The sequence below is a fragment of the Canis lupus genome, chromosome 6, assembly GCF_003254725.2.
Source record: "Canis lupus dingo isolate Sandy chromosome 6, ASM325472v2, whole genome shotgun sequence".
Taxonomy (NCBI): Eukaryota; Metazoa; Chordata; class Mammalia; order Carnivora; family Canidae; genus Canis; species Canis lupus.
The window spans coordinates 72,910,236-72,930,147 of NC_064248.1; the positions used below are offsets into that span (position 1 = coordinate 72,910,236).

Consider the following 19,912-nt stretch of genomic DNA (forward strand, 5'->3'; position numbering starts at 1 on the left):
CTTATCACTAAATAGCTACAAATTTGGGGAAGTTATTTAAATACCTTGGATGTATTTATCATATTTAAAAACAAATGGGGTATGGTAGGCTTATTCAGTCATTCATTTTGATTCCCTAACTGTTGCTATAGGTATTAAAGGATTTTCTGTGTTCCAATGGGTATCCTATCATTCAGTCACATAAAGATATGTTATGGCCTTTGCCTCTGAGCAGCTGACATTCTAACATAGGAGTTGATGATGTCCCCCAGTTGTAATTTTATTTCCAGATAACAGTCAGTTCAATTCATTTCCCTAGTCAAGACAAAGGAAAAATTTGGCAGTCCCTGCAAACTTGGCCCTTGGCCCTGAAGACATCCATGGAAAATTAAAGCAGACACATAGAAAGAGATGACATATAGACAGACAGAGTAAGAAGAATTCCGGGTTCAACACTATTGACATAAAATAAGACAATAATCATGCGTGTAGAATGTAATATCATTGTATTCTTACCTTGGGTAACAATAATGTAAAGATGCTCTGGGCTCATGAGCATCACACTCAATTTCAATATATATACAAATTTCCAAAGCTTTAATAGGAAAAACAAGCACACCGACAATGTATAAAACATTAATGCAAGGTTGAGTTGGTCGTTTATGATGATGTAGAGAAACCAAATCCGTGCCCAATATTCATGATGCATCTGGACTTTGCAAGCTCTATGTTAGTTCTATTAGGAAAGTACACTGCTTTGAATATTTTAAGAACTATAGAATTCATTCTCAAGTGCTATATCTCATTTTCCTATTCTAAATATTGTTTCTGAAGCTGACCTCCTAAGTTTTACCCATGTTTATCGTATATGTAAAAGAAATATCCCTACAGAATATAGAAATCAACCCTAATTAAAAAAAAAATAGCACAAATGTTGCTGAATATTTATTTGAAAATTTACATACCAGTTTTTGGAAAACTGATTTTAGAGGTCTGTTTTTGAAGTCCGAAAGAGGTTTTCTTCAAATTTAAATGTATAAAACCTCAACATTTCCTTAGACAGTATTTAAGAATATGAATAAACAATATTGTAATCAAAATTATGTGTGCTTTCCAATAGACTTCATTTCGTTTTGAAAGAAAGAAACCACATCTAAGGAGGGATGTATCTATTTTATTTATCAATCTATCACCAATCTATCCATCTCCAGATGCATCCATCTATCTATAGAGTTTTTTTTTTTATCTATAGAGTTAATAAACATATATACATACCTAGGTAGAGATGAACTGTGGCACCAGAGCCCATCCTTCCTTGTCAGTCTTGACCCACAGACGTCACCATTCCTAGTTATTTGTCACCATATAATCGGTGTTGATTGGAAACTTTTCCTGAAATGGGGCAGAACTGCTTGGTTGTCTTTTCCATGTAACTTAAGCATAGTAATATAAATAAAGTAATAGTTGGAAAAAAAATATCCTCAAATATTTAAGACACTCAAGATACTAAGCTTGCGCTTGAGCTTTCTACTTTTTGCTGTGTATGCGACACTGTTTGTGGGCCTCCGATTATGGAAGCTAAAATAAACTGACATATTTCCTTTCAGATTGGCCTTATACGTGTCTACTGAGGTGGCTTATGTTTGAGCTAATTGACAAGAGTGGCAATGTAAATGCTATGCAAATGAACCCCCTCTGGGATGGCTCTAAGTTCAATTGATGCCTATGCTAACATAGCACTTTGTAATGTTATTCCAAGGTATTTAATTTTGTGGTTTGTGTAGACATTCAGCATTATTGACAGTGATACATTGGCCTCCTACACTATCTGTCTCTGACAAACATTCTCTGCTTTAACCACAGCACTATGGCTGATAAATTTGAAGCACATGAAACAAGGGCTGATAATGTTATATTATTGATGATAAAATTAAGTCATGGGAAATTTAAAGCTGTGCTAATCTGACTGCCCCTAAAACACAACACACACATGCACATGCACACACAAGATTATCCCATTTTTTTTTCCCTGAAGGTATAATTTAATTAGTAATAGAAAAACCCAGTGTTCGTGACAGTGCAATTTCAAACTTAGCTTTTAAAATGTGACTACATTTAAGGTGTTTATTTAGTTATTACATACTATGTTTTCCTTTCTATGATTTAATCTTTGTTGTAGGAGGTTCCGTTTTGTCGGCTATTAGGCAGCATCTGTGCCTTCCACCCACTAGATGCCAGTAGTCCCTCCCCCCTCTAAATCGTGATGATCAAAAGTGTCTCTAGAAAAGGGCAAAATGCCCCCAGTTAAAAGCTCTGTACTCTGAGGTCCCTACCAAATGCCTCACAGGTTTAGTGATAACTCTGCTCTGACTGGTCAGAACTTAAATGCGTGAACCCTCAGGATTTTTCACCTCTGGGCTCTCTGGTAATCTTTCTCTCCTCTGTGGTTGTTCTTTGACAAGCCTTGGGGCATCCCTTACTACAAATGAGCAGATTAGCATTAGGCCAAACCATTAAGCACACCCATATGCCAATTTATGGAGCTCTTTTTCTACACAGCTCTTTCATCTCTCACACTGCGCTCCAAAAATTGCAGTCACATCGGCCTCCTGGATCTCTAATCTAGGTCTCCTCAGTTCAGTGGGAGGGACGTGCCCTTCCTGTGATCCCCTCCTGACTGCAGACAGAAAGCTGGAGAGATCATATGGTTTCCCTCTCTTGTTTCCTTTCTCTGAGGATCAGAGTCCTGAACTGCCTGTTGTCCAATGTCTGAAACAGTTGCTTTACATAGTTCGCCCACCTTTCTATGGGTATAGCAGGGGGGCAAGTCCAATCACCCTTACCCATCCCTTCATGACCAGAAGTGGGGACCACACAGGAGCTCAAGACCACTTCCAAACTTCCCGCATGGAGTGGTTGCTTAACAATAGCAAATGTGTTTGTTCCCAAACATGTTCACGTTGAGCAGATTTGTTATTGTAATCTCAGCTTCTATATACAATGAAGTCCTAAGAGAAGGAATTGCTTTTTATGAAAAGCTAAGTTAAATGTTTTGAAAGTTTAGATAAAGACATAGGACTGCAAAATATTTTCGTCTCATTTATGTACAAGATAAATGTCAAAGAAAGGGAAAATGGAAACATTCTATATGGTCTTCACCCACATGTCGTCACAAATATCTTTATGTTTGTACCTGAACCTAAAAATACCCCAAACTGGAAATCACAGTTAAGGTTTTTTAGCGTCGTTGGTTCTATAAACACAATGTGGAACTGCAACTAGAGTTCTCGAAGAGAAGTCTTATTTCCATGTTAAAATCTGGCAAATTTATATATTTATAAATTTCAACAAATTTATATATTTATAGATTTCAACAAAAATATTTTTTAAATGCCCATCATTTTTAATGAATCCCTACTTTAACTGCCTCTTTTGCTTACATAAGGAACTACTTGCTTTTATGATGTTGGAGATGTGTTATTTTCTCGCATTCATAGAATTAACTCATTAGTTAACTTAACAAATATTTATTAAGCACCTACTATGCACTAGGGAAAATACTAGAACCTGAAGATTGAGTTAAAAACAACATCAACAAAAATACCACTATTGATATACAAAAAAATAATAAAATTGAACATATATGTATATTTATTAAATGAATAAGCCAAAGATAGCCTCTGTGTTTTGGCTGCTGGTTGTTAATTACTTCATCACAGGCTGAGACCCATTTGCTCAAAAACCTGCCAGCACCAAATTAAAATTTTTACACATTACTTATTATTTTAAAAACTCAAACAAGTAAATTTTAGCCATTTAGAGACCACCTCCTTTGCACACCAGCAAAATCTCACCCAATAACTATGACCTATTGACAACACAGGGTTTAACAGCTACAAGGCCCAAAGCTATTACAGTTACAGTCTTTAAGTCTCTGACCCAGGGACTCCCCTCTCATGGGGCTGGCAACACCACCCAGACACATGAGCCCCTTCATCAGCCCTCCTCTTTCTCAGGAGATCCCCAGCCTTCCTCCAATGATGAGGAGTGACCCCAGCTATATAGCCTTTGGAGAGACTCTTGTTGTATGGAACTTCCTCCACTCATGTTCTCTCACTCTCTCTCTCTAAAATGAATAAATAAATCTTTTATAAAAATTTAGTATTTTGATGTTAACTGTATCAAACAGTTGCTTAGGCTAAAGTTCTTTGGAGCTATTTCGAGGCTACTCTTTCTTTACAATACTTAGCTATCTAACACATCAGGAATTTTCTTGACCTACCTTCAGTTACTGTTCAGAATTTGAACACCATCTCCACCACTGGCATCCCTTTCAAGAGTCAACACCATCTCACATATGGATTATTGCAATGGCTTTTGAATTATATTCTCTGTTTCCTACATTATATTCTTACCATAGCCGTTACTTCTGCCTGTAATGCTCTTTCCCCAGATACCTTACATGGCTCACTCACTCTCTGTCACCATCTGTGCAGGGCAAACCTGACTATCCACTTCAAAATAGCAATCTGTATTTTTTCCATGTCCAGCATCCAATATCTTCTCATTCTGCCCTCCTCTTCCATTGAGCTTACCATAGGCAGGCATGCTATCTAATTTACCAATGCATTATGTTCTTTATTTTTTTTTCTGCCTCTTTCTCCTAGAATAAAATCCCTATAATGGCAGAGAATTAATTTCTCCTGCTTCCTGATAATTCCCAAGCAGCAAGAATGACGTGAATTCAATAACTATACTTCTCGCATGAACGAATGACAAACGAACAAGTAGCCTGATTCTTAGCCAAAACTGAAACAAACTAAATATCTCCTAATATTATATGAAAAAAATTTTCAACAATGTTTGCTTTTTAAAATGTAATCCTTGTGGTAACAAAGAACTTCTGTGAAGTTAGATGCTGTACATTACTAGGACAGAACCTAGACAATTTCTTCCTAACAAAATCGTACTAAGAATCACATATTTATGAAAAGTTTCTAATAATCTATATATTTTTAGAAAAACTGGCATGACCAAAAACAAACAGAACTGTCAAACTGTAAATTGTTTTGATCATAATAACATTTTTTTTTTTAAATCAGAAAAACATTTAACTGAGATCACCCTCCCTTAGCAAAAGTCTAGACAGGGGCTAACAAAATACAACTGAGTGTTCAGACCACCATTTGTTTTTATAAAGTTTTATTGGAACACAGCCATGGTCATTTATTTACATATTGTCTATGGCAACTTTTGTGCTACGAGAGCAGAACTGAGTAGTTGCTACAGGGATCATATGAAACCTGAGCCTAAAATATTTATCATCTGGCCATTTATGAAAAAGTTTACAGATCTTTGGTAGGATATATAAGTATTAACAAAACAAGCTCTGGACCCTCTTGGGTAGGAAAATGAATAATGTAGCAAGAAAACATTCCCCAGTGAATTCATGTATTAGTTTCCATGGGAATGTCCTATCTACAACCATTGGGATTTTTATGCAAAACCAAATTTTGTCAACTATGGTGAATATGATTTAAATCCCATAAAATTAATAAATTTAAAATGTGTAAATCTGATGAGTTCTGACAAATATATATAGTGTCCAGTCAGTGCCACAATCACGATACGCAATTTTTTTTTCTTTGTTTCTTTGCAGTCAGCTCCCCTACTCCACTCTCTGGTCCTTGGCAACTACTGATGTACTTTCTGTAATAATAAGTTTATATTTTTCTTAATGTCCCACAAAAATATCAATTATAAATGAATTATTTCATTTTGCATAACTTTTCGGATTGCATGTATCAATGATTCACTCCTTTATATTGTTTACAGTATCCCATTACATGTCTACACAACAGTTTGCTTACGTGTTCACCAGTTGATGGACATTCGGGTTATTTCTAGTTTTGGCCATCATGAATAAAATGTCTATGAATATTTACCTAAATTATTTGTGTAAATGCATGTTTTATCTATCTTGGACCTGGAGGTGGATTTTCAGAGGTAAAGGGTATATCGAACTAAGCCATCTTCCAAAGTGGCTGTATCTTTTGGATTCCCACAAGCAAAGTCACACTACATCCTCCCAATTTTCAATTTTAGGTATTATTGTGGTTATTGTGACACAAAAGTGTCATATTATGGTCATTTGCATTATCCTAAGGATTAATAATTTTATTAATTTCTAATATATAATATTATATATCATTTGTTACATTATGAATTTCATTTATCAGCCATTTACCTATTTTGGTAAAATGTATATTCAGACCATTTGATCATTTCTTAAATTATGTTGGCTTTCCTCACATTAGTGTAACAGTTATGTACTGGATATATGTTTGGCAAACAAATGCCTCTCAGTCTCTAGCTTTTCTTTTAATTTGCTTAATATTATTTTATGTGAAATTTTTTTTTAAGATTTATTTATTTATTTTAGGGAGAGAAAGAGAGTGAGCATGGTATGGGGAGGAGCAGAGGGAGAGAAAGTCTTAATCAGATTCTTTGCTGATCTGGAGTCCCCTGCAGAGCTTTATTTCATAACCCTGAGATCATGACCTGAGCCAGATCATTACCTGAGCCGAAACCAAGAGTTAGATGCTTAACTGACTGTGCCACCCAGGCACCCCAAGAAAAAATGTTTTTATTTTGGAGAAGTTCGATTTCTAAAATTTTCTTTTATAACTAATGTGTTCTGTGTCCTGTTAAATTATTAACTAATGTAAGATCACTAATATTTTTTCAATATTTTTTCTTCTAGAGATTTTATACTCCTAGCTGTTGTATTTAAGTCTAAAGCACATTTCAAGTTGTGTATGAGATGAAGTATTGTTCACTCTATTGCATATACTGGCATCATTGGTTGAAAAGATTATCATTTCCTCCCGAATTACCTTAATACCATACCTACCTGAAGTCATATCCATTCGTTGTATGTGTTGGTCTGTATTTAGGCAGTTAATTTTTCTTTTACTTTTACTTATATGTCCATCTTTATGCCAATGCATTATTGTCTTCATTAGTTCTTGAACTCAGATAGGGTAAATCCTCCAATGATATTTTTCGAAAATTTTGGCTCTTCTTGGGGTAATTACATATCCATGTAAGATCTAGAATTAGCCTAACAATTTCTACCAAAAAAATGTGCCAGGAGCTTAATTAGAATTATGTTGAATCTATAAAAATATTGCTTTGATGCTTAAATATGATTTGCCTTCCCACTTATTTATATGGTCTTTTTCTTAAAACTGTTGCATAGTTTTTAGTGTTTTGCATATATTTTATTAAGATTTCCATTTCATGTTTTTGATGCTCTTGCAATATTTTTTTAAATTTCAATTTTATATTTCTATAGAAATGGATTTTTAAAAATTTAATCTTATATCTTAAAATATTGCTAAAGTCACCTATTCTAATAATTTTTGTATCTGTGTATATAAATTTCTTAGGATTACTTACATATGACCATGTTATCTGCAAATAAATATGGTTTAATGGATTTATTTCCAATATGTATGTGTCTTATTTCTTTTTCTTTCCTTATTACACTGGCCAAAAGTTGAAAATGAATCTTGAGAGTTGGCATCTTTGATTTATGCCCATCCTAGGAGGAAAATCCTGAGTCTTCTATTAAGTTTGATGCTACTTGTAAGATTTTTGTAGATGCTCTTTTTTTTATGCTGAGGATGTTTTCTTATATTCTTACTTTGCTGAAAATGATTGCCATAAATGTGTGTTGAATTGATCGTACATTGCTTTTGCATCTATTAAAGAGATCATGTATTTTTCTTTAAAAATTTTTAATATGGTGAATTACATTGAGATAGAATCAAATGTTAAAGTAGTTTCAGGTTCTGAGGATAAAATTCCTATAATGTTGTATTATCAGTTTTAGATATTGCTGGATTTGCTTTACTAAAATTTTATCGAATTTTCAAATCTATGTTCATGTAAGATGTTGATTTTTTTTAACCTTGTCTGATACATGTTTCAGAGTAATGACTCTTGTCTGATATGTGTTTCAGAGTAACTGGAGTAATTTAGATTCATTGTCTCTCATCCTCTTCCAGTGTAGAATTGTTGCTATTTTCCTTAGATATTTATTAAAATTATTATAGCTCACTAGTAAAGCCATCTGATCTTGGTTTTTATCTATGACTTTGATTTCTCTAATATACATAAAATTATTAAGGCTATATTCTTTTCTATAGCATAGTTTTGCTTGTATTTATATAATTTATTTCATCTAAATTTTTGAATTTATTGGAAGAAATATGTTTAGTATATTCTTTTATTACTCTTGATTATCTATAATAGATTTGTAGTGATGTCATCTCTTTCAATGCAGACACGGGTAAATTGTTTCTTTTTTTTTTTCTTCCTGATAATCACAGCTTGAAAATTATAAATTAATTTCTTTTCACTTTCATTTTGGTCCTCATGGATTTATCACTGTTGTTCCCTGTGTTTCTTTCAGTCTAGTTAATTTGAGTTGAATTTGGTCTTCCTTTTCTAGTATCCTAGGTGGAAGATTACTGATATGAAGTCTGTCTATTTCTCTAATAACTCCTTGGTGCTATAAATTTCTATAAAGATAGGATTTTATTACAATAAACAAATATTGATATTTTTATTTTTAAATTTCATCAAGTAAAAAATATATTTTTACCACCCTTTATGCTTTATTTTTAATGACTTTTATGAGTTATTTAAAAGTATTTTTCCAAATTTTGGGGAAAAATATATTTATATATATATATATATATATATATATATATAAAGATATATTTTCTGTTATTTATTATAATTTACTTTTACTGGGGACCAGAACCATATTTTGCACAATTTCAAATATTCTATTAAAATTATGATTTGTTTCATGGTCCAGAATATGGTTCATTTATCCATAGACATGAGATGTTTTACCCATGTGCAGGAGAAAAGAAGATGTCTTTCCGGGTAGTCATATTAACTATTACTATATATCAATTATATCATGTTTGTTGATAGTGTTGGAAATGTCTTCCCAAACCATACAAAAATTTGGTTCACTTGTACCACCAACTCTTGTGATGGAGGTTTTTAAATAACCAGATGTAATTGTGGATTTTCTATTCCTCTTCTCACTTCTATCATTTTTATTTCTTTACACAGATGCTCTATTATTATATACATACATGTTTAGGAGTGAAATGTCCTCTTGATAAATTGCCCTCTTTATCTGTTTTTCTCTAGTCATTACTTCTTTCCTTAAAATTGACTTCTTATATTATCAATGTAGTTATCTTAGCTTATTTTTGAACAGTGTTTGTATGGCTTATGTTTTTGCTACAAATCCACCTATATTTTCATATTTTAGGTATGTTTCCTGTGGAGAGTATATTTCATATGTATTTTTGTTTCCTTTCATCATATATATATATAATCATATATATATTTAAAATAAACTAGACATATATATGTCTAGTCATATATATATATCATATATATGTGTGTGTAGTTAACAAGCCGACCAAAACAAACCCAGGATCTAGTTTGTTTGTTTCTTTTGTTCTTTTTCTATTGTTATTGTTATTTTTCCTCTTTTTTTCTTCTTTTCTTTTTGGGACAAAATGACAAGATAGAAGAATTCACCCAAAAATAAAGGACAGGAGGGAGTACTTACTGCCAGAGATTTAATCAATGTAGATATAAGTAAGATGTCTGAACCAGAATTTAAACAACGAATATAGAGATACTAGCTAGGTTTGAAAAAAAGCATAGAAGACAATCCCTTACTATAGAAATAAAAGAAGTAAAATCTAGTCAGGCTGAAATTAAAAATGCTATTACTGAGATGCAGTCCCAAATGGAGGCCATAAAAACAAGGATGAATGAGGTAGAAGAGTAAATCAGTGATATAGAAGATAAAATGATGGAGAAATAAGGAAGCTGGAAAGAAGAGAGAAAACTTTAATTTTATGAAGGGAGACTTAGAAAACTTAGTGATTCCATAAAGCAAAATAATATCCATATTTTGGGGTCCCAGAAGATGAAAAGCAGGAGAAAGGGGCAGAAGGTTTATTTTAAAATATTATAGCTAAAAAAAAAGAAAGAAAATATTATAGCTGAGAACTTCTCTAATTTGGGGAAGGAGACAGACATTCAAGTACAAGAGGAACAGAGAACTCCCCTTGAAATGAACAAAACTAGGTCAACACCTCAACATATTATAGCAAAGCTCACAAATTTCAAAGATAAAGGGAAAATCCTGAAAGCAGCTTGGGGGAAAAGAGGTCTTTAACCTATATGGGTAGACACATGAAGCAGGTAGCAGACCTGTCCACAGAGATTTGCCAGGCCAGAAAGAACTGTCATTATATATTCAACCTGCTAAATGGGAATAATATGCAGCTAAGAATACTTTACCAGCAAAGCTGTCATTCAAAATAGAAAGAGGAATAAAGAATTTTGAGGACAAGCAAAAAAAATAGAGGAATTTGTGAACACTAAACCAGCCCCGCAAGAAATATTAAAGAGGAACCTTTGAGCAGAGAGAGGGAGCAAAAGTAACAAAGACCAGAAAGGAATAAATACAATCCTTAGAAACAGAGGCTCTACAGGTAATATAATGTCACTAAATTCACATCTTTCAATAATTACTATGAAGGTAAATGGACTAAATGCTCCAATCAAAAGACACAGGGTATCAGAATAGATTAAAAAAAATAAGACCCATTGGTATGCTGCTTACAAGATACTGACTTTAGACCCACAGACACCTCCAGATTGAAAGTGAGGGGGTAGAAAACAATCTATCATACTAATGGACATCAAGAGAAAGCTGGAGTAGCCATCCTTATATTGGACAAACTAGATTCTAAACCTAATACTGTAATAAGAGATGAAGAAGGACACCATATTGTAATAAAAGGGTCCATCCAACAAGAAGATCTAAAAACTACACATAATTATGTTCCTAACTTGGGAACAGCCAAATATATAAACCAATTAATAATAAAATTAAAGAAACTCGTTGATAATAACAATGATGGTAGGGGACTTTAATTTAACATCCCACTCAAAACAATGGGCAGATCATCGAAGCAGAAGACCAACAAGGAAACAGGGCTTTGAATGACACACTGGACCAGATGGACTTCACAGATATATTCAGAGCATTTCATCTTAAAGCAGCAGAATATATATTCTTTTAAGTGCACATGAACCATTATCCAGAATACATCACATACTGGGTCACAAACTGGGTCTCAACTGGTACAAAAATTCTGAGATTATACCAAGCATATGTTGAGACCACAACACTTGAAATTTGAAGTCAACCACAAGAAGTTTGGAAGAACCACAAATACAGAGGTCAAAGAACATTCCACTGAAGAATGAATGGGTCAACCAGGAAATTAAAGAAAAAATTTAAAAGCACACGAAAGTAAGTGAAAAGGAAAACACTACTGTTTAAAATCTTTGTGATGCAGCAAAGGTGGTCCTAAGAGGGAAGTACATAGCAATGTAGCTTTTTTCAAGAAATAAGAAAAATCTCAAATATACCTAATGGACCCGGAAAAAGAACAGCAGATAAAGCCTAAATACAGCCAGAGAAAAGAAATGATATAGTTTAGAGCAGAAATCAATGATATAGAAATTACATATATATATATTTACATTAATTATATATATTATATATAGTATATTAACATATAATAATACATATTAATTAATATATTAATATATTAATAATATTATTACATATAATATTATATATAAAAATTAGAACAGCTCAATGAAAATAGGATCTTATTCTTTGAAACAATTAATAAAATTGATAAACCCTGTGCACCTGAGTGGCTCAGTCAGTTAAGTATCTGCCTTTAGGTCAGATCATGATCCCAGAGTCCTGGGATATAGACTCACATCAAGCTCCCTGCTCAGCAGGGTGTCTACTTCTCCCTCTCCCTCTGCCTGCCACTGCCCCTGCTTGTGCCCTCTGCCAAAAAAGTAAATAAATAAAATCTTTAAAAAAATAAGATTGATAAGCTCCTAGCCAGACTTAATCAAAAAGAAAAGAGAAAGGCCCCAAATAAATAAAATCACAAATAGGAGAGATCATTACCAACACCAAAGAAATACAAACAAACATAAGAGAATATCATGGGCCATTATATGCCAACAAATTGGGCAATCAGGAAGAAAAGGATAAATTACTAGAAACATATAAATTACCAAAACTGAACAGGAAGAAATAGAAATGATCAGACCTATCACCAGCAAAGAAATTGAATAAGTAATCAATAATCTCCCAACAAACAAGAGTCCAGGTATGGATGGCTTCCCAGGGGAATTACACCAAACAGTTAAAGAAGAATTAACACCTATTCTTCTGATACTGTTCCAAAAAAATAAAAATGGAAGAAAATTTCCAAATTCATTCTATGAGGCCAACATTACCTTGATCCCAAAATCAAAGACCCCACTAAAAAGGAGAATTACAGGCCAATATGATGAACATGGATGCAAAAATTCTGATCAAGATACTAGCTAATAGGATCCAACAGTATGTTAAAAGTATTATTCACCATGACCAAGTGGGATTTATTCCTGGGCTTCAGAGGTGGCTCAACATCTGCAAATCAATCAGTGTGATATATCATATTCATAAAAGAAAGGACAGGAACCATATGATACTCTCAATTGATGTAGAAAAAGCATTTGACAAAATACAGCATCCTTTCTTGGTAAAAACTCTCCACTGTGTAGGGACAGAGGGAAAATATCTCAATATCATATACCATAAAAAGCCATATATAAAAGACTCACAGTGAATATCATCCTCAATGGGGAAAAACTGAGAATTTTCCTCTATGGTCAAGAACATGACAGGGATGTCTACTCTCACCACATAGTATTGGAAATCTCAGCCTCTGTAATCAGACAACAAAAATAAATAAAAGGCATCCAAATTGGCAAGGAAGATCTCAATCTTTCACTCTTTAGTGATAACATGATACCTTATGTATATAGCCCAAATACATACTCCACAAAAAAATTGCTAGGACTGATACAGGAATTCAACAAAGTCATAGGATATAAAATCAATGCACAGAAGTCAGTTGCATTTCAATACACTAACAATGAAACAGAAGAAAGAGAAATCATGGAATTTATGTCATTTACAATTGCACTAAAAACCATTAGATACCTAAGAATAAGCACAACCAAAGCAGTAAAGGATCTGTACTCTGAACACTATAGAACACTTATGAAATAAATTAAGGGAAACACAAAAAATGGAAAAACATCCCATGCTCATGGATCTGAAGAACAAATATTACAATGTCTATACTACCTAAAGCAATCTACACATCCAATGTAATCCCTATCAAAATAACATCAGCATTTTTCACAGAGCTGAAACAAACAATCCTAAAATTTGTATGGAACCAAAAAGGCCCCAAATAGTCAAAGGAATGGTGTTGGCAAAATTGGACAGCCACATGCAGAAGAATGAAACTGGATCACTTTCCTATACCATACACAAAATTAAACTCCAAATGGATGAAAGATTAAATGTGAGACAGGAATTCATCAAAATCCTAGAGGAGAACACAGGCAGCAACTTCTTTGACCCTGGTCACAGCAACCTCTTGCTAGACATGTCTCCAAAGACAAGGGAAACAGTAGCAAAATTGAACTATTGGGACTTCATCAGGATAAAAAGCTCCTGCACAGCAAAGTAAACAGTCAACAAAACTAAAAGGCAACCTATCGAATGGGAGAAAAAAATTGCAAATGACTTATCAGATAAAGGGTTGGTATCCAAAATCTAAAAATCAACAGCCATAAAACAAAAATCCAGTCAAGAAATGGGCAGAAGACATGAACAGACATTTCTCCAAAGGAGACATCCAGATGGCCAGTAGACACATGAAAAAATGTTCATCATCTCTTGGCATCAGGGAAATATGAATCAAAACCACAATGAGTTCCCACCTCACACCATTGAGAATGGCTAAAATGAACATCTAGGGAAATAACTGATATTGGTGAGGATGTGGAGAAAGGGGAGCCCTCCTTCACTGTTGGTGGGAATGGAAACTGGTGCAGCCACTCTGGAGAACAGTGTGGGGGTTCCCCAAAGAGTTAAAAATAGACAATATGACTCAATAATCACACTACTCAGTATTTATCCAAGGGATACAAACATAGTGATTCAAAAGGGCACCTGGACCCCAATGTTTATAGCAGAAATGTCCACAATAGCTAAAATATGGAGAGAATCCAGATGTCCATTGACAGATGAATGGATAAAGAAGTAGACTTATAATGGAATATTACTCAGCCATAAAGAAAATTAAATCTTGCCATTTGTGAGGACATGAATAGAACTAGAGGGTATGATGTTAAGCAAAATATGTCAATGAGAGAAACACAACAAATGATTTCAGTCATACATGGACTTTAAGAAACAAAACAGACGAACATAGGAGAAGGGAAGGAACAATAAAATACATTTTTGATGAAAAATATGTTTTTGATGAAAACAAAGAGGGAGGTAAGCCATAAGAAACTCAACTTTAGCAACCAGACCGAGGGTTTCTGGAGGGCTGGTGTGGGGGGCGGGTATGGGGTAATCAGGTGATGGGCACTAAGGAGGGCGTGTGATGTAACGAGCACTGGGTGCTATATTCAACTGATGAATCAGTAAATTCTACCCCTGAAACTAATAGTATGCTATATGTTAACTAAATTGAATTTAAATTAAAAAAAAATTGAAGAAAGAATTAATTACTTTTTGAATAGTTTTTTAAAGGAGATAAAAATGTCTTTTATAGTGACCCACATTATCTACTTTCTCTTATCCTCTTCTTTGTTTGTGTAGATTAAAATTTTCATCAGTTAGATTTTTCTTTCAGGCAAAGGATTCCATTAATATTTATTAAAATGCTCTTATGCTGGGCACCTGGGTGGCTCAGTGTTGGAGTGTCTTCCTCGGCTCAGGGTGTGATCCTCGGGTCCTGGGATTGAATCCCACACTGGGCCTGGTTCTCCCTCTTCCTATGTCACTGCCTCACTCTGTGTCTCTCATGGATAAATAAATAAAATCTTAAAAAAAGAACCCACAAAATAAAATACTCCTACGTTTTTCATTAGTTATCTAAGCCTTGCTTATCTAGGGAAAAACTCACATCTACTTCAATTTTAAAAAATATACTTATTTGTTTCATTTCAATATTTTAAAAATGTCACTCCATTGTCCTCTGGTTTACATAGTTCTAACAAGAAGTCTGTTATAATTTTTTTCTTCACATAAAACCTGTCACTTTTTTTCTCATTTTTTAAAAAAATGACTTATTACCATGAATTTACACATAATTGATTATAATATACACTGGTGTGATTTTGATTTTCTTCTTATTTATATTGCTTGAAATCCTGTGAATGTCTTGGATCTGTGGGTTTATAGTTTTTAATATTTTAAAATATTTCTATCCCTTACCCTTCCTTTGTTTCTGTATCTTGCTTTTTTCTATGAAATACCAAATACACATATATGAAAATGATTGATAATGTCCTATAGTTCATTAAAGCTCTGTTTATTTTATCCAGTGTTTTTTTTGTTTTGTTTTTTTAATGTTTGGATATTTCTATTGCCAGACTTTCAAATTCACTAATATTTTCTTGTGTGGTTTCCAATTTGCTGTAAATTTTCCATGATTATGATTTTCTACTTCAAATATTTTTTTTAAATTTTATTTTGCATGCGTTTTTATTTTAATCTTCTATACCTATCATGTTCATACATTTATTTTTTCCTTCTGGGACATATGAAAACTCTTATAAAGACTTTTAATGCTTTAAATGTGTTGATTTCATTATCTCTGTTATTTCTGGGTCTATTTGAATTTAAAGCTTTTTCTCCTGGCTATGAATTTTCTTGTTTTGTGCAAACCTGAATCATTTTTAATTTGATATCAAATGTGCTACCTTGCTGGTTGCCAGATATTTTATTCTTCTCACTAATGTAATATTTCTTTCCCGTCATGTAGTTAAATTTCTTGTAATTAGTTTGAGTCCCCTATGATTTCCTTTCAAGTCTTCTGAGCAGGAATTTTGAGTGGCCTTTATTTTAGGGCTAGCATTTCCTCACCTCTGCAGCAAAATCCTTTTTATGGCAGAAACTTTATGAGAACTCTATCTTATACACCACATATTAGAAGTTCATTCTCATCTGTCTGAGGGGAATAAAAAGTATTCTAGGCTCTGTGTGAACTCTGATTTTTTTTCCCCCTCTATTACTTTCTGGTGGTACTTCCCAGATCTTGGTATCTTCTTCGCATACATGCACAAATCAAACTTCAGCCAAAATCTCAAGAAGCCACTCTGATATACCAACACCCTCTGCAGCCACTTCTCTCCAATACTCTACTCAAGATTTTAGCCATAAACTCTGAATCGATCTCACCACCAACAGAAAGCCATTGGATGTGGCTGTCTGCCAATCACCGTTTTATATCGTGTTTGTTTCTCTATTATTTCATCATGGCTGAGAGTGAGAGCCTTTTAATAGATCATTACATGAGATCGTGACATTGTATTACAATAGATAGTAATTTAAAGTACTGATTACTTAGCCTAGTGTATAAAAGGGGCTCAGTTGACAGTAGTCCACCTCCTACTTCTGTATGCTTTCTTTATTCCATGCTATGTATTCTAAAAGTCAGATCGTAGATGATATAACCTTTTGTCTTAATAGATAAATACACTACAGTGGACACTACAGGGAGATTCAACTAAGTGATGGTTGTTCTTCCCCTTAAATTGACTATAAAGTGAGGCAGATGCACTTCATTCATATTGGATGAATGTTCTCAAATATGTTAACCTTCTCAGATATTGCTTGCTCTGAAAAGACCATGATATTGTCATTCTGTTTATAAGAGTCAAGCATTTTTATTTTTTGATCATAGCATTTTATTATGGATTGCATGTCTTCATCTCCCTCTTCTCAGGTTTACATGTGGAAACCTTAACCCCAGTAGGTAGTGGGATGGCATTAGGAGATGGGGCCTTTGGGAGGTAATTGGGTTATATGGATGGAGCCCCCATGTGGGTATTATAACTCACATAAGTTGAGACACCAAAGAGTTTGTGGGCTCTCTCTTTCTTTTTTTCAATCTCAACCCTGTGAGGATACAAGAGGATGGCTGACTGTAAACCAGGAAGAGGGCCTTCCTCAGAATATTCCCATGTTTGGCACCCTGATCTTGGACTTCTAACCTCCAGAACTATGAGAAATAAATACTTGTTGTGTAAGCTACCCAGCCTATGGTATTCTGTTCCACAGAGGGTACATTTTAATCTACGCTTCCATAAATAGAAACAATCTAAGTCATGAGTCCTGAATATGCCTCCACAGGCATTAATGCTCTCTTTGGAGCAATAAAAGGAATGCTAGCAAGGTGATGCTCCCTCATAATACCACTCATATTTCACAAATTGACAAATTCAAGCCTGGGACTTAATTGTTATGCCTATAGTAACCACTTACTTTGGGAACATCTGGTGATCCCACATTTGACAGCTGGTGTCCACAATTCTAAGTACGTATTTGAGCAACTGAAACATAAAGGACAAAGAGAGGGATTCTCCAACTTTTTTTAGGAGCCTATCTGGATGAGACCCATCATTACTACTTAACCCACAGAAAATGGGCAGGGACAAGTTCTACAGAGCAGCGATCTTCTCCCTCTTTCAAAGGGAATATCACTTTTCATACAGCCCTTCAAGCTGGACTTAAAACTATGATTTAGTTAGCTAAAGCTGGACCAAAATGAAATTGAAAAAAAGAAATCCAGAAATGTAGAGAAAAGATGAAGTTTGGAGTTGCACATCTCTCTAGCGGATGTGAGTGTCTACAACTTCCAGAGTTTCTCTACCTCCCATATGGAAGGTGTGTGATATACATAGTGTGCGTAAAGATTACTAGGAAATAAAAAAATACAATGTATAGATTTGCTAGTGCTATTACTCCTATAGACTGCAACTTTTAAGTTATACTGTCAGCTTTTATAAAATTCTTTAACCATTGACTTTGCAGATTTAAATTTAGAAAGAATCTGAAACAGTAGAAGTATTTTCCTTTCAGAGAGATAAAGATAAATTGAAAGAAGATAAGATGACAAATGGGTATTTTGGAGATGCGTAACTCTGAATTCAGCTTTTATTTTATGAGGTTTCTTCTATATGCATTTATTTGGTAGAAATTTTTGTTTCTAACAGGTGTTATTGAGCACTACTGAGCACTTCTATAGAATTTTTTAACCTGTCTTCTACCACTTGCATCTGTTTGTGTCTTTCAGTAACAGCACTGTCACCTTCATCCAGATGAGACAGTTTCACAAGGTCATCAACAAGGTCAGTAGCAATAGCCATCTCTAAAAGATCCAATCAGGCCTGCAATAGGATCAGGATGATTGTTTGTTTATCCATTTAATCTTTAATTTATTTTTCAAACCTGTTATTTTGAGTTTATCACCTATTTCATAGTTGTATAATAAGGTGCAAAAGATCTGATTTTTTTCATACTGAATTTTGAAACATAATAGTATAGTGATATCTGTGCGATCTATCACTGCTCTGAAATAAGGGGAAAGACTATTTCTCCAGGGTTAACATGAGCATATCCTTTTGGATTGTGTTCTATTGCACTGATTTTTATATTCTTCTGTTACAATGCAGAGTTCACACATGGAACAACCTACATGCTAATGGTAACAGTTTTCAATGGGTATCTTGAACTTGTGTTGGATGGTTAAATAGATCAAATGCCATTAGTCAAGGATTTAGGACGTAGATACTTTCTGCTGTATCTTGCAAATTGATTCTAAGCAGATTCCTTAGAGTATCTATCTATCAATCTACCTAGCTAACATGTTTGTCTATCCTGAGAATGATAGGGGATGAAATTTATATAGTTACATAATGTTTTATATATAAATTTATATATATATATATCATCTCTATCTCTATATATGTGTTTTTAGATAGATGAGTGAAAAAAATTAAAAAGCAAAGCTAATATTCTATTTTCTATCTACCTAGAGAGAGAGAAAGAGAGACATCTATATACCTGTCTATATTGATCGTTAGCTGTAAATCTAGTTCTATCTATATGTACATCTACATTTATCTAGCTATCTTAGGTCTATATCAATCTATCTACTGAAAGTGATAATAAAGTATGTTTTGCTTTTTTTTTTTTTTTTAAGTGTTTGTTTTTCACTCATGCTTGGAAAACAAGAAAATTGGTTTGGTTTTTCCCAGTAAGCTAACAAGATAACAAAAGTAACAGGTTAATTTTTTTTTTTTCTCTCTATGGGAAGTTTAGATGTTCAGATGTACATCAACTACATACATTAAGTGAACTGTAAACCATGACAATAGGACCCTTATTAGATATTTCCAGACTGTTCAATGTTTATAGTCTTGTTCTCCCACAAATCTTTTATATGTGTAGCTGTGCCATAACTTTCTGAAAGATGTAATTTGTCTCAAACTTAAATTTTTAATCAAGATTATATCCTACCATCTTCCATAAATTTAGCATAAGTTATTATTTACTTCTTAATAGATTTGCTATGTGACTTAAATATATCTTTGGAAGATAAAAATTGCCTAAATAAAAGCTGTAAACATTTCAAAGATCACTTTCACTATCTTCAGATCATCAATCACAGCAGCTCAAAACTAGAAAGAAATATTACCTAATATCCCACCAACCTTTTTATTTTTAAAGATGATTAGCCATACATAGAGGAACCATGACTTGGACCCAAATCTCACAAGTTAGTCTTGTTCACACAATAGAAAAAATTGCTATAATGCTGCTGTTATAATGAAAGCAATCTCTTTCTTGCAATTATTAATGGAGCTG

At 33.6% G+C, this 19,912-nt stretch overlaps 1 long non-coding RNA gene across 4 annotated transcripts in view; it reads left to right on the forward strand.

Annotated features, from left to right (window-relative positions):
* The window catches only part of LOC125755212 (uncharacterized), a 40,778-nt gene that overhangs the window by 11,468 nt on the left and 9,398 nt on the right, over positions 1 to 19,912 (forward strand). For all 4 annotated transcript variants that reach the window (XR_007411085.1, XR_007411084.1, XR_007411083.1 and 1 more), the window contains one exon: positions 18,339 to 18,393. This is a non-coding gene — a long non-coding RNA (uncharacterized LOC125755212). The remainder of the gene's footprint in view (positions 1 to 18,338; positions 18,394 to 19,912) is intronic.